This window comes from Rhea pennata, chromosome 6 (assembly GCF_028389875.1).
Source record: "Rhea pennata isolate bPtePen1 chromosome 6, bPtePen1.pri, whole genome shotgun sequence".
NCBI lineage: Eukaryota > Metazoa > Chordata > Aves > Rheiformes > Rheidae > Rhea > Rhea pennata.
In genome coordinates, this window is record NC_084668.1 from 23,306,094 (window position 1) to 23,320,222 (window position 14,129).

The following is a 14,129-nucleotide window of genomic DNA, read 5'->3' on the forward strand; positions in this document are numbered from 1 at the left end:
TTTCAGGGAAAAAGTGAGACACAGGTAATTTTTATAAGTTAGAAAAATAGCAGTAATTGTAGATGTAAACAGGACACCCTGATTAGAAGAAAAAGGCACACACAGGAAGATGGAATTCTGCTTTAAACAAAAAAAAAAAAAGTTGCTCAAGAGTGGCAACAAAATGGAAACACAGAAATTTAGAATATGTTTCAATTATTTCACCGAGATCTGCAGATTTACTGCACCAGCTACAGTTCTGGGAATCTGCATGGATTCTTCGATTATTGTGTCCCCAAGGAGGGAAAATGGAGGGAGAGGAGCATCTAAAAAACCAGCGATGTGGGAAAAAGGTGTGCTTGTGATATCCAGAGGAAGGGAGCGAATGAATGTTCTGTGGCTCCCTTATCAGATTTCCAGAAGGGTTTCTAATAAGGAAGCTCAGAAATACTTACAGGCTCAGATGGTTAGTAAATCATCCTTTCTGTATGATTAATGCATCCTGCTCCCCCCCCTCTATATTCATAATATCAGATGTGTTTATTTTTAGTTCATGAAAAATACTGTGTAAGCTCTTCATAATCTGAAAAAAAATCCTTGGAAGTAGGCCTAATTTCAGTTTTCTAAAGGTCAATATTTTAACAGTCATGTTTTTGAGTATCCTTGGGGAGCTTAATACTATTAACGTTTTTCTTCAATCATTTTTAGATTCACTTTTAATCATGCTATAAATATAGTATTTAAGAGTTTAATGATCTCAAGTATTGATATGAGCAGTGTAAAGGTACTTAGCAAAAAATAACTCTACAAATTATGATTTATATGGTAACAATCTGTTAGAACATCCTATCTGTAGAGCTCCCTAAAAACTCTTTCCTTATTAACAATTGCCCAGAAAATTGCTCAGAAAATAGAATAGCTATTTTCATTTCCTTTTTGACTTGCACATGCAAGTTGATTATAATTTACATTTAGACACTGAGATTAGGAAAGCTATTAGTCTTCTAAAATACTCTTTATTCTTTGGAAGACTTTGTTTTGTCAACAGAAGGCTATTCAAATGCTTCTATAAGGAATGAGAAGGACTAACACAGCTTGATGATTTGTACTGTGCAAAGTTCTGATACCACAATTCAAATGTTTGCCTTCTTGAATAGTGAATACATTAAGCTATTATCTAATTTAGTGACAAATAACAGAAGACTACAAAAATATTTCTCACCAAGCAGTCAACAAGAGGAAAGTTTAAGAAGAGAATGTGATAAGATAGCTGGATTGTCATGTGAGATCTATTTTTTCCCTAAAAATCACATCCAAATGGATGGCCAGCTGTGAGTACATTTTCACAACAGGTCATAATTATTCTGCAGATTCTAAGCATTTCAGCCAATCACTTGCTACATAAGCAATCAAGCCTCACAATGGAATTATTTGTGTATATATAAATATGTGATTTTGTGCTATATCATATGTTCACTGACACTTAGGGAAAGTTTTCCTGTTAACTTCACTGACTGTAAGATGCCATTCCTCAGCTTTCCATTTAGGGAAAGATCTAATTATACTTGTCAGGTTCACATTTTTTTTTTTTTTTAGAAGCACAGAATAGTTCCGGCTATGTTCCTAGATTCTTGGTGATATTGCAGCTCTTTACACAGTTCCACTGTTGTGTATCCATAAACCAACCATCTGCCCATGGACAGACCATTTGTTTGACCAGGATTTGGTAGTATTAGAGGGCTGACCTAACTGGGTTGGTCGTGCTTTTACTCTATAACCCTCCAGTGGTTCTGAGATATGGAGATGTATCTGTCCTGCTCAGCACAGGATCCCCTAACATCTTGCATACCTGCATATTAGAAAGCTTTGTGGAAACAGCAAAGAAAGGCCCCAGGACCCTTTCTTAGTCAGCGCTGTCATCCAGGAGCACAGCTGGACTTAGGCACCAAATCTGAGATCCCCCAGCACTTTCCCCCAGGCTGAAATACTGGCTGCTGATCTCAGCACCATTCCAAAACAGTAGGAAAGATGCACTTCGGCTGTATCCGCCGCATGCAGGTACCTCTGTGTAAAAAGCACAGGCATGAGGTTATTGTATGCTGTTTTAAATAAAGAAAACAACATTGTCTTTAGTTCAGTAGTCATCAGGCCCAGCTATACAGTATCACTCAGGAACTCACAAGAAGAGAATAGCTCTTTCCCCTCTTTTGTTACTCATTGTTATTTTGTGATACAGCTGATACATGGCAATAAAACCTAATTATTTAAACATATTGATAGCATTCTTTTCTTCTTGCAGCATAATATAAAATACAGGCGGATGTGTTGAGTTGGCCTGCAGGTATCAGAAGTAATTTTATTGCATCTGGAAGAAGTGGAAAATAGTCATATTAAATTATTTACAGTTCATGAAGCACGCATGGCACCAGTGCTTGCATGGCTTGCTTCATGTTGTATCAAAGCATTATACTATGAAATGTTGGTTTTAAAGGTCAGTAGGATTCTGAAAGAAACTTAGGCTAATCCCTGAGAATAAGCTAAACTTTATTCTTGTGGTTTGCAGTTCTAGCAACTAAGCCAGAAATGCTTTCTGTTGTAGTTGGTTGAGCAGACTAGGGATTGATGTGGTTTTGTGGTTTCCTTAGTTGCAGCAGGAGCTAACCAGAATACCCGCTGGTCTTCTTCTTGTGTCATTTTCTTCAGTAGTTTTCTTTAGAGTCACTACTGCACATTACAACATGAAAAAGGAACCTCTTAGACTCTCAATCTTCATTTTTACCTTCATTATTTTTAACTTCTCTTTTACAATCAAGCTTCCACTCTATGAGTAGTTCAAATGTCATTATCGAGTCATAATGCAACGTGTGTCCTAGACTTAAGATGCGTCTTAAAATTAATCTTTGTTGGAGCTTGACAAGATAAAAACATTATTTCTTAAACTTTCCTCTCTTACCTTTATGCTATCTTGATTTCAGTTTATGATAACTGTCTCCTTATGGCATCCACCGCATGCAAGTAGAACATCTGAAATAGAGGAAAGGGAACTAAATTGAATTTTGTCACCCAAACTCATATTAGTAGAACATGTATTTTCAGCTGCAAGAATCAAAATTAACAAGTGAACTTTAGATAAACTGGAAATTATTTAAGATTCAAAATATGGCTAGTTGATAGGAGAGTAGGCTGGGAAAGCAACACTAAAGTCTTGTCCTGTTTTATCCTTTTGCTGCACGCCTTTGCTGCTAGCCACAGTCAGAGACAGGCTAACACAAACTTTTGATCTGAACTAATATGAATTCTAGAGAGCAAAAGTGAACTTGAATGCTAAGCTGAAAGAAACAGAAGACTTATGAAGGGGAATTTGAAGTAACTGCAACTCAAACACAACTCCTTACTTTAGAAACAAAATCTGAGATGCCCCAGGAAGAAATAAAAATCCACAAATCAGTCCAGTACTAAAAGAACTCGAGAAAGAGATTTTAGATACATTGTAAAGAAGAAAGACAGAACACTGTGCCAATGATAAGCTCACAGATACACACAAACACCATGTGGGTAACATTTCTGGCTAGGTGAAGGTTCTGTAGAAGGTACCTCCTCCTTAGTAACTACAAGAATGAGTTAGCCATGTCTATAACCAGTTAGAAATGTTAAATATATTCTGCAAAACCTAGGATGTCCTGCTCTTGGAAGATATAAACACTACATATTATGTTTTCAAACATATTATGTTTTCAAGAGTAAACTTTCCAATTAATACAGAAAAGAGAATGTGAAGGAACCAGTGAAGCTTTACAAAATTCCTACTTGCTCTTGTGAAGGCTGATACAGCTGAGTTTAAATTAGGTGGAAAACCCAGTGATACCCTGTATCACTGGAATACAACTTAAATATATGGGCTCTGAGATTAAACGAAATAATTTGTATGTAAAATTGAATAAAACAGTACAAATACACATCACAAAGCTTCATTAGTATCCCCTATTTAGAAGTTTTGTGGGATGAATGACAAAAACCTTATCTGAAACATTTAGAAAGCTCTCTGAACAAAAGAAAATTATCTCTTAGTTTTCAGTAAAGCAGCTAAAGAAATGCTACAAGAATAAATCTGCTTATTTGCAGGTGCTCAGTTGCAGATTGGCAGTGAAGCTGTCTGAAGATGCCCTAGCTTTGAGCAAGGGGCCAGGGCCTCTACAGTGCCGAGCCAAGGGCTGTACTTACTGTTGTCCAACTTAAGTGCTTGGGCAGCACAAATGAGAAGGGAAAGGTAGCCTGACCTGAGCACACAAGGGAATGGAAACCACAAGGGTCAGAGCGGAGGGAGCAGGAAGGGCTTGAGCTGGGAGGCTGTGGACAGGGGGCATCTTAAAGGAGAGCAAAGCAACAGTGCAGCAAGAAACAGAAGCAGAACTGGACCATGAGAGAGATCTCACTTCCCAAACTCCACTAAAGCACAGTACATCAGTGTTGGGGTTTACAGATGCTCTGCAAATAGCTATGAAACCCACTGACGAAGCAGGTAGTCCAAACTGGAAAAAATAGCTTTCTGGCTTTCTGTTGCTCTGTGAACTCTACAAGCAAAGCTTTTAGAAAGTAGATCTAAAGGTGATGACCTTGCAGGCAGGTAAACCATAACCCTACTTCCATATGGTCAATATCTGTTTTTATTTGGTAGATTTTATTTTTGTAAATGCAGGAAGCGTCATGTAAGTACTGTATTTCATGTAAGTGTTATATTGAAATAAAATTGATCACAAAGTCGAGCATTCAGAAGTTAGAAGCTGTCAGTCAGAGTTGTCTATGCAGCATAAATGCATTCCCTTTTAATATTACCTTGATCATAATTTAGTTTATAATTACAGGATCGTATATTTCCCCCTTAATTAAGTTTACTCAGGATGGATCAAGGCATGAGTAAAGGTTCTTTGTGAACCTTTGTTCTATGTGCTTTTTCTGTACATGTGCCTGTCACCAGCCATGGTGAGCTCTTCTGCTTTTTCAAGACTCTGTACAATATAAACTACGGTTTGACATTTGGTTCCTGAGCAGGATTCTTGTCTCCCTTTTTCTCTTGAACTTTATTTGGCTTGCTCAGAAAACGAAACAACCACTATCTTTTCTGCAGTGCTTATTTTCTTCTAGTAGAGTATGAAAAATATATTTCTCCCTTATGCTGAATTCCTAGTATTGAAACATCAACTTCCTCTAACCTGAGTTAATTTGTATTTAATGTTTTCATTTTGCCTTTTCAGCCTTTTAAAACTGTCATTAACAGGTTTTTCTAGTTCTCCTAATTGTATTAGTAAAACAGGACAGTTTATTTGTATTTGTTCGCATGAAAAATTGATGTAGCTTTAGTGAATGAAAAACTAATCAACTTTGTTTCATAGATAAACAACCTCTCTCATGAAGTCAGTACCCTCTACCCAATAGCAACATTTGACTGACTCAAAATGTAAACATTCTCCACTTACCTTTTCAATGCGTATGTACTCTTATTATTCAGAACTAGCTCCTTCACAACTTAGTCAGTTAATAAACTGTTATTTCTAAAATTAAGTGAATACAACATCAATTTTGAACCCTTTGATGTGGCTTTCTCCACCCTGAAAATCCACAAAACTTTGCTTTTCTTATATATTTGCCTTTTATCCACTTAAACAATTTTTTAAAAAACCTGTTGCAGCTCCACCTCTGCTTTCCCCTCCTTTCACTAGTGCCTTCGGTTCTGGTAATTGCCCCTCTCCACTCCAGACGCACCGCATGTGCCGAGCCCGGCTCAGGCATGTGCGGGCACCTGGCCGTGCAGGTGTACTCACCGGCAGTCACAGGCTGTTCCAAGGCAGTGATCCTGGTATGAAGGTCAAAAAATCAGTTCAAAGGGAAAATATATTTTTGAGACATCCATTATAAGAGTATATTTGGGTTGTAAAGATGAATATTCAAGTACTACAGAAGGGTAAACTTGAAATTGTTCAGTGCTTTATGTTTAAGGATTATGATGTTGTTCGATTAGATGATCATATGCTATAATTTTCACTATATCGCTATCTCGGTCAGGAAACATGACAGAGAAGGGGAGCATTCAGATTTATTTTTGTCCTTGTAATTTTCTAGTTATTTAACATGTGCCAGTTAAGCTCAGAATACCAAGAGATTCATTTCTTATGAGTTTTTAGGGAACCGTTTTCCTTAGGTGTCTCAAAATGAGAATTCATTTAACTCTGCAATGTTTGCGTGAAGGTGAGCGGGTTCCACTTTAACTTCACCTTAGAGAGGCAGAATGGAGTCATGGAGAAATTCATGCTAATGTTTTCCAAACTGCCCCAACTTTTGAGTGACCAACTGAAGACTCTGCGATCTGACTTTTCTTCTTTCACGTAATTAAGCATTCTGTTGCACCATCTCTACCTGAATGAACTTAATTCTATTCCAGTTGTGAATGTTTCTGTCAGTTGGGTTGCAGATGTTTAAGGCTGGTCACCCTGAAAGAAAATGAACTAACTAAAATTTAGTAGCTAAAATTTTCATGTCAACATGACCAGAAATGTGCAAAGGAAGCTACTGTCTGCTGTGGATGATTAGGCCATGTGAGAACTGAGTACTGCTCTTTCAATCTTATTTGCACAGTCCTTTGCTCAGTACTTCATACCTTAATTCTCAAAGATAAAAGAATTCTTTTGTTTCAAGCTAAACAAAACCAGGAAATTACATACACACATATCTGATTCCCTGTTACTTTTTGTGGTCACTTTTTGTCCACTGTGAAACAAGTAGACAAGCAGGAGAAGCGCTACTCAGCCAGGGTGCTGGCATGACCAGGTCAGAAGAGTGACTGCCTTGCTTTGCATGGGTGTGATGCCCTGTCCACATGCAGGGAGACAAAGAAGTTTTCTATCTCACACAGGGGTTAGGCATGCCAATACATGTTAAGACACAGTTGTATGGTGCATGCTGCATAAGGGGGGAAGAGCAAATAAAAAAGTGGGTAAACTTGCTTGCTTGGTATGTGTGAGAACAGCATAAACACCACACTGCTTGCATTAGACACGTTTTAACTCTACTTATTTGCATTTATCTTCAACTAAAATACTTGGTACAGACGGGGCTGAAAACTCCAGAGTAAATAAAGCCTAGACAATATTACTCTGAAATCCTCCATATACAAAAATGCCTGAGAAAGTATTTATCAAACAATACATTGCCATTTCCTAGAATTTTTCCTGTAGCCCTCTTTATTTGTAGGAGTTCAAAGACCAGTAAAAAGCTAAAATAGTGGAATTACAGAATCATCCTTCCACTTCTCCCCCTTTCTGAATCATAAAGCTCTGGCTTTGGCTTGAACAACGTGTGGAAACAACTGCCAATAACAAGTATGTGTGAAAGAGTTTGGTTTTGCCTCACTGCTGAATGCAGTGAAACCAAATGAGTGAAACCAAATGCAGAAACTTCAAAAGTGGTCTTGAAATGGAATTGTAACTCAGTGAGCTCTGCTCTGAGTGAGGCCTGCTTATTCACTCCAGCTGCCACTGGAAGGGGTCATAGTGGTTTGCCTGGGAAAGTTCCTTTGAACATATATCAGTACTCCAGAGTGGTTTATATTTAAAGATGATGACGGGCTTAAGTAAATTGTAAAGCATTTCTAGCTTTAGTATTATGTACTTGCATAGTATTCTTTATATAACCAAAGATCTTTATTCGGTGTAGTCATTACTCATTAATATTTGCTGTCTTGATGGTCTTTTCTCTTAAATATCCTTAGGACTCTGCTCGTGTTGGGCACTAATTGCCATTGGAAAATATTCTACACAGATGTGCCTTTCACTAGGTCTTCCTCTTCATTACAAAGATCATCCCTCGTTTAGCCTTGTTTTGAATAAATATCATATAAGTAAAACAAAAATCCCCAAACCTGAGCACTTCTTACCACACAGTATTGATGCAAAAATGAGGTTATAGCCAATAGTATCCTAAAGACTTAGATTTCTCTTAAGAGAAATCTTGATTCTAAACCAACTGAAACTAATGGGAATAAGTTGTTTCAGCTGGCTCTGGATCAAATTATAAAGTTACATGTTTACACACACATAAATCCAGGAACAAGATAGTCGTAAGTTCCGCATGTGTGCTGAGGCCTGTTGGTACTTGTTCCATGTCAATGGGGTGACTTCTATTGAGGAAGGTAGGACAACCATGAGGGGTATTCTTCCCCCCTCTTAACTAGAAGAAACAAATCAAGTGCTGGATTGTAAACCACCTCCCTTTGATCCTTGTCACTAACTGTATTTCCAAATTTGGTGGACGTTATATCACTATATTGCGGTAATTAAAGAATGACATACACTCATGGATGAATGATGCACTCGACCCAGCCAACTCACAGTATTTCCTTTAGTGTTCTGCTCTCCTCTGCAGGAGTTGAAAGATTAACCCAGTACCTGCGTCACTGGGAAAAAAAACCTTCTCAATAAATAAATGAGGGGAGGGGAATGTTCAGCCCATTATCCTGGCAGCTGCATATTACAGCAATTGCCTCAGTCAATGCAGTTTTCAATTTGAATATGTTTTTCTATAAAAACCGTTTTGTGCATGGCTGAAGTATTCTGCTTTTGCTTGTTTGTCTTCCCTGAAGTCTTTAACTAGTACCTGTTTCTTGTTTCTGCGTATATTGTACTGGTCTAAGTGATTAAATGTGTTTTGATAAAATTCAAAATATTTTTATATATGTTTTGTTAAACAGAGTTGCTTATAAATGGAATCCTCCCTTTTTCTTCCTTAAGCAAAGTTTCTCAGAAACAACAGAGTAGTTCAGTTCTAGCTAATATATATCTTCAGCCTGAGAAATAAACACAGTCATAATGTTTCTGTCTAGCTCAAATGCTAGCACCTGATAGTAGAGCAAGGCCACACAAACACAAAAGTATCTTCAGTTTGGCAAATGGGACACTAGTGCATTTCCTTCAGTCTGAGGCTGTTACCTGCAGAAATGTTCTGCCAGAGTTGCTCTGTCTCCAGTGAGAAAAGGCCTTAATTCGGAGGCCTGAACTGAACAGCACAGGGATCGATCTCAAGTTTCCTCTCAGCTTCCTGATCTTGTGATCTATACAATAAATGTGTGACTCAGGGACTATATACAGAACTGTTGGGGTCTGGACAATTTTTCCCTTTTTTGATATTCTAACCTGCTAAATGCACTATTGAGCCAACGTTTATTGACCGAAAAAGCAAGGCATATATACAAACAGTGACAGTCATCTGCAAGAATGTTGTGATGTGGGAAATCATAGTTTTTGAAAGCTAAGCTCATAGATGGAGAATGGGTATTGCAGAATAATAATTGGTAACATTTGTATCTCTGCATACTCTTTAAATTAGTGAATTCAAATGGAAAGGTAGAACAGTCTGGTTCATAAGAGAGATATGGGCAAAGAAAGGCAATTAACAGCTAATCAGTGTGGGCTCTATTACAGACAACAGTTTTTCAGTAAAATAAAAACCCCAATCCTTCTCTCATGAAGTTTTGTTAAATTACCCTGATGTTTTTGGATGAGGTTACAAACTTAGTCATAATATCAATATAATGAATATAGATTTTTATAAGGTTTTTTGACTTGATGCATATACTAATAAAATAGAATGACAAAAGAGAAGTCAACAGGTTATACATCAAATGGACTACAAGTGCCCTAATGATAATTCTTAACATGTCATCGTGAGAGGTATACTGAGAGGAAAAGGAAGATTGTGGGATAGTAGGGCTTTTTCTCTTACCTCTCCTCCCTCCTCCTCTCAGCCCAGGTAAGATCAAATATGTCAGCTCTTCACCATATAAGGTTGTTACAAATGCTCAGGACATTTCAAATGCCTCTCTTCCATTCACTTTGCAGCAGAGGAATCAAAAAAGACCCTATAAAGTTGCTGGAGGTGCAGACAAAAATAAAAATAATAATTAAAGGGCTGGAAAATAGTAGTGATTTTTTTGATGAAGTTTAAACTACTTAGCTCTTCAAAGATGAGGTAAAGAGCTGGCTTGATTACAATCTACAAAAAACAAGAAAAAAAAAGGAAAGGAAGGCACAGGAGTTTCAAAATAAGGATTTTCAGTACACTGCTCAAATATATAGCAGGAACTGGAAGCTGTAGCTAGAGAAATGAAATGTACATTTTTAGCACCTGCAGTGATTAATAAGCTGGTAAACAAAGGAATTGGTTATCAGTGGTTCCAGTGATTCTCCATCACTGGAAATTTTTGAATCAAGAATGGTTCTTTCAGGAAAAGTGAACTCTGATGTGAGCACAGCTATTGAAATTGAAGCTGGAGCTAAGCAAGCTTTGCCAGTCTCTTGTTCTGTGGACACTGAGACGAGATGAGTGTGTTTGTTCCTACAGCCTTAATGATGTCCAACATTTCAGTAGCCACAGAGCTTCCTAGGGAGGAATTTGAGGATCACGCAGCATGGCTGCTCACCATGTGAGGAGATAGATGTATATGGAATTTGATGAAAATTCAGACATTCTCTGCCATGGGCTGGGCACAGGCCCAGTAACAGGGCAGGACGTGCAAGCAGTCTGCTTGAGTGATCCAACAGGTCTATGAATTCCCCCAGCATACCAGACATGCCCTTGTTACTGGGCTGAGGGACTTGTTTCAATCATGACACGACAAGGAGGGTTGTGGCTTCCTCAGGGAACTGGAGTAGAGGAGGAAATAAGCAGTATGCTCTGAGTCATTACCTGCCTGTCTCTGTGATGGCCAAGAAGGGCACAGGGTGCAAGCTGCACTGATTTTGCTGCTAGTGTGGACTGGGAACTCCTGCCTGTATTTCCAGTGCTAAGGAATCAGGATGCCCTTCCTAACTCCATTGCTGATTTACTGCAGAGAGAGGTAGTGAGATATGTTTTGAAGAGGTGTTCCAAGGTTAATCCTATAAACAGTTAATATGTAAAATTTTTTTTGATATATTAATTGTATATCAGAAGTATTTATGATTAATGTATTTGTTAGTGATATAAAGCAATCCTTTGTTTAAGCTTTTTGACAAAATTGCTGCTGGGTATTGACTGATGCAATATTTTGGAAGCTAAAGAGCAGTAATATCTCATGAACAATATCCTGAACAAAGAGTTGGATTAAGATTTTGTAGGTGAAGGATACTTGATACAGAAAGATGTTGAAGCAAATGGTCTTGTTAATCTTCACCACACACATTTTTCAGTTACAGCTTGCTGTTGGGAGACTTCAGGCACTCAAAGAGAACTCAGCATTTTACAAAATGATTAAAAGCAAACTATACTTGTCAACATCCAGTTTATAATGTCCCTAAGATTCATTGTCTTTGTTCATCTTATTTATTAGCCTAATCCACTTACTGGGTTTTCTGACTCAGGTTTTTTTTTTTCAGTCTTCCTGTTCCCAGGTTAATTCACATGTTTCTGCTGCACTTCCTTGTGGTAGGCTCCAGGGAGAAAAAAGTCAAATGTGAAAGCAAGAGCATAAAACTTAAGCTGCTCAGTTGCCTAAAATAAGTAAGGTATGACATGGACAGTGGTTCCCCATAGAAAAATCTTCAGGAGAAAGGCACAGCTCTTTATTAGTTACCAATGTATTGTGCGACAAGAATAGAAGATTAGATTAAGGTAGTGGTGTGTGGTATCTTTGTTGTATGTTATGTTTGGCTTGTACATTACTCAGAGGAGATAATAATAAATGCAGCAAGAAAACAAAACTTTGCAGCACAAGCAGATTAAATAGTGCAGACTTAAAAGGGATGCATATACAACTGTGATCACTAGAGGCAGTTGAGTGGTCAAAGACCATTTCCTGGTATGGGATTAGACACAATGAGTCCACATTGTCCTGAATGGAAAATAAAGAGATTTGTTGTCTAAAATGTGCCTTTGAGACCACATAATTCTAACGGCTTTTTATAAGTGAGCTCTGAAACCATAAACTTTTATGGTATCCATTCTCTGATTAATATGCAGATAATAGTTCATTAATATGTAATGTAAAGAAACATGCTATTCTTTGTGAAAAGAGATTGTTAGGGAATTTAGGGAATATATCTTTTGATTCAGCTGTGTTTGAGAGAGTTTGAAATAGTCTTGTTCCTGGAAACAATGACATACAAACCTGTTTGCATAGTCAATCGCTGGCCAAAAGGAATTCCTGTCAAGTGAAATATTAACCCAAAGGAATGCAGTTTTCTTAGGGCAATGAGCTCTTGGCTTCAAACAAAACTAATGCAGAGCTAAAGTGACTATTTAAAAAACATTTATGCATTCAGAGGATTGGATGGCTGTCATATCAGCACAGGATTATCCTATCTTTCAGTTCTAGCTTACTTGTTTGTATCTGGCCTGGTTCTGCAGTGCTGAAAAGTAATTCGTAGCTGTATAGTGGCTTGATGTCTATTGTTTCATTTGTATTATTGCAGCAGGCAGCTGCAATATCATAGCAGCTGATAGCTCTATTAGTAATCTTATTGTTTCAGGATGGAGAGAGCCTGAGGAGTATTTTCTCCAGTTCCTCTTCTCCTGGGGAGTAGAATCACTGCTAGAATTGCTGTTCTTACTAAACAGAGTCAAATTTACACTGGATCCATGACGGAAGAGGTAGTACGAGAAGCTGTGAGCCTACCCAGGGTGTACGGCCTACACGGCTCCTGTGTCTTGGTAGCATGATATGCTAGATTTGCTCTTGAGTGCTGAGTTCAAGCTGCACCCACTGAACCCATCAGGTAGTTGTTGCTATAGGAAATGATTTTTAGGCCCCAGGAGGCATTTGTGTTAAAATGCCAAAATACCAGCAGAACAACTCCTCATTCCTCCTGCCAAATGAGAAAAGACTAAGCCTCTAAAGCACAATCTAGACCTTAATCTCATGCTAAACTGGGTGTTTGCTACATACTTTTTGTTCACACACAGATCCATAAGCAAAGTATAACTTTCTGTCCCCAGGCTGTCCCAAGTCAAACTCCGATGTGCTTTGCAGGTGTACTTGTGTGCGCTGCAAGTCACATCTGTTGAATTATTAAAAAAAAACACTTTTTTTAAATCTCTCTGTAGGGTAGGTTTCTTCCTCTAGAGAACACTGTTCTTCCCAGAGGCTTGGTGGCAAAGCCTAAGCACAGCTGTACAATACAGTTCAACAAGTGCCTTTATTGGACAGTCATATTTGTTCTGAGATCTGTTTTAGCACTTAAACCAAACAAACAGTCTTGAAGTCTGGCAAACAAATGAGCCCCTTTCCAGGGAGTCTGTGGTTCCAGACCCTCTTCAGAAGAAAACGAAATACTATCAAACAACCAAGTGAAGGTCTCTCCCGTCCCTGGCACAAACCACCAGCAGACCCAACTTCCTGCAGCAGTTTTTTTGGCTTGAGGAAACACAATGAGATTTAAATCCTTCTGCCTTTTTTTTCAGGAAAGAGTATGGGCTAAAATCCAACAGCATTGGGGTTCCTTTTCAGAGGAGGCCTTTCCATTGAGCTCCTTTTCAGAGAGCGCCTTTCCACTGAGCTCTGAGCACAGGGATTCCAGACTCAGATCTGAGCCCAGTGTTTCTTACTCCGGACTCTTCTGCAGCAATTCTCTATCCTCCTCTTGTGATCCCTCTCCCTGCCCTGAACAACTCAAAATAAAATACTTTTCCCCACCTCATTTTGTTCCACAACTATGTATGTGATTTTTAAAAAGGAAGAAATGTAGACCGTTAATTTTCCACCCTAGTGGACCAGCACCCCATTGGTACAGGTTGATAAACAGAAGCTTTATTATATTATTCCTTGCCATGAGGAAACTGCCAGTGTTTTCCTTGAAATAAAGTAGTTCCGCAAACCTATATGGTACTTAATCCTTCATTTTTGAGTAAAAATTCCACTTCCAGATTCTAGTCTCTGTTCTTATTTGAACATATTAAATTCTGGGGAACAGATCTGTCATAAGGGAGCAGGGAGGAACATGGTGCAACATTTGCAAGCTCTTTATGCAGGTAAATTTTCACCTTGGGAACTGCTGAACTCAGGCTCTGCTCACTGTTGATTGCAGAGATGTTAATAGTAGGATTAGTCTGATTTTGTGGTGGGTTTCAATCTATTTGTATGCTCTTGTGGATGCCTTAGGGTTAGCATTTCTCGACTAGGAAGTTAA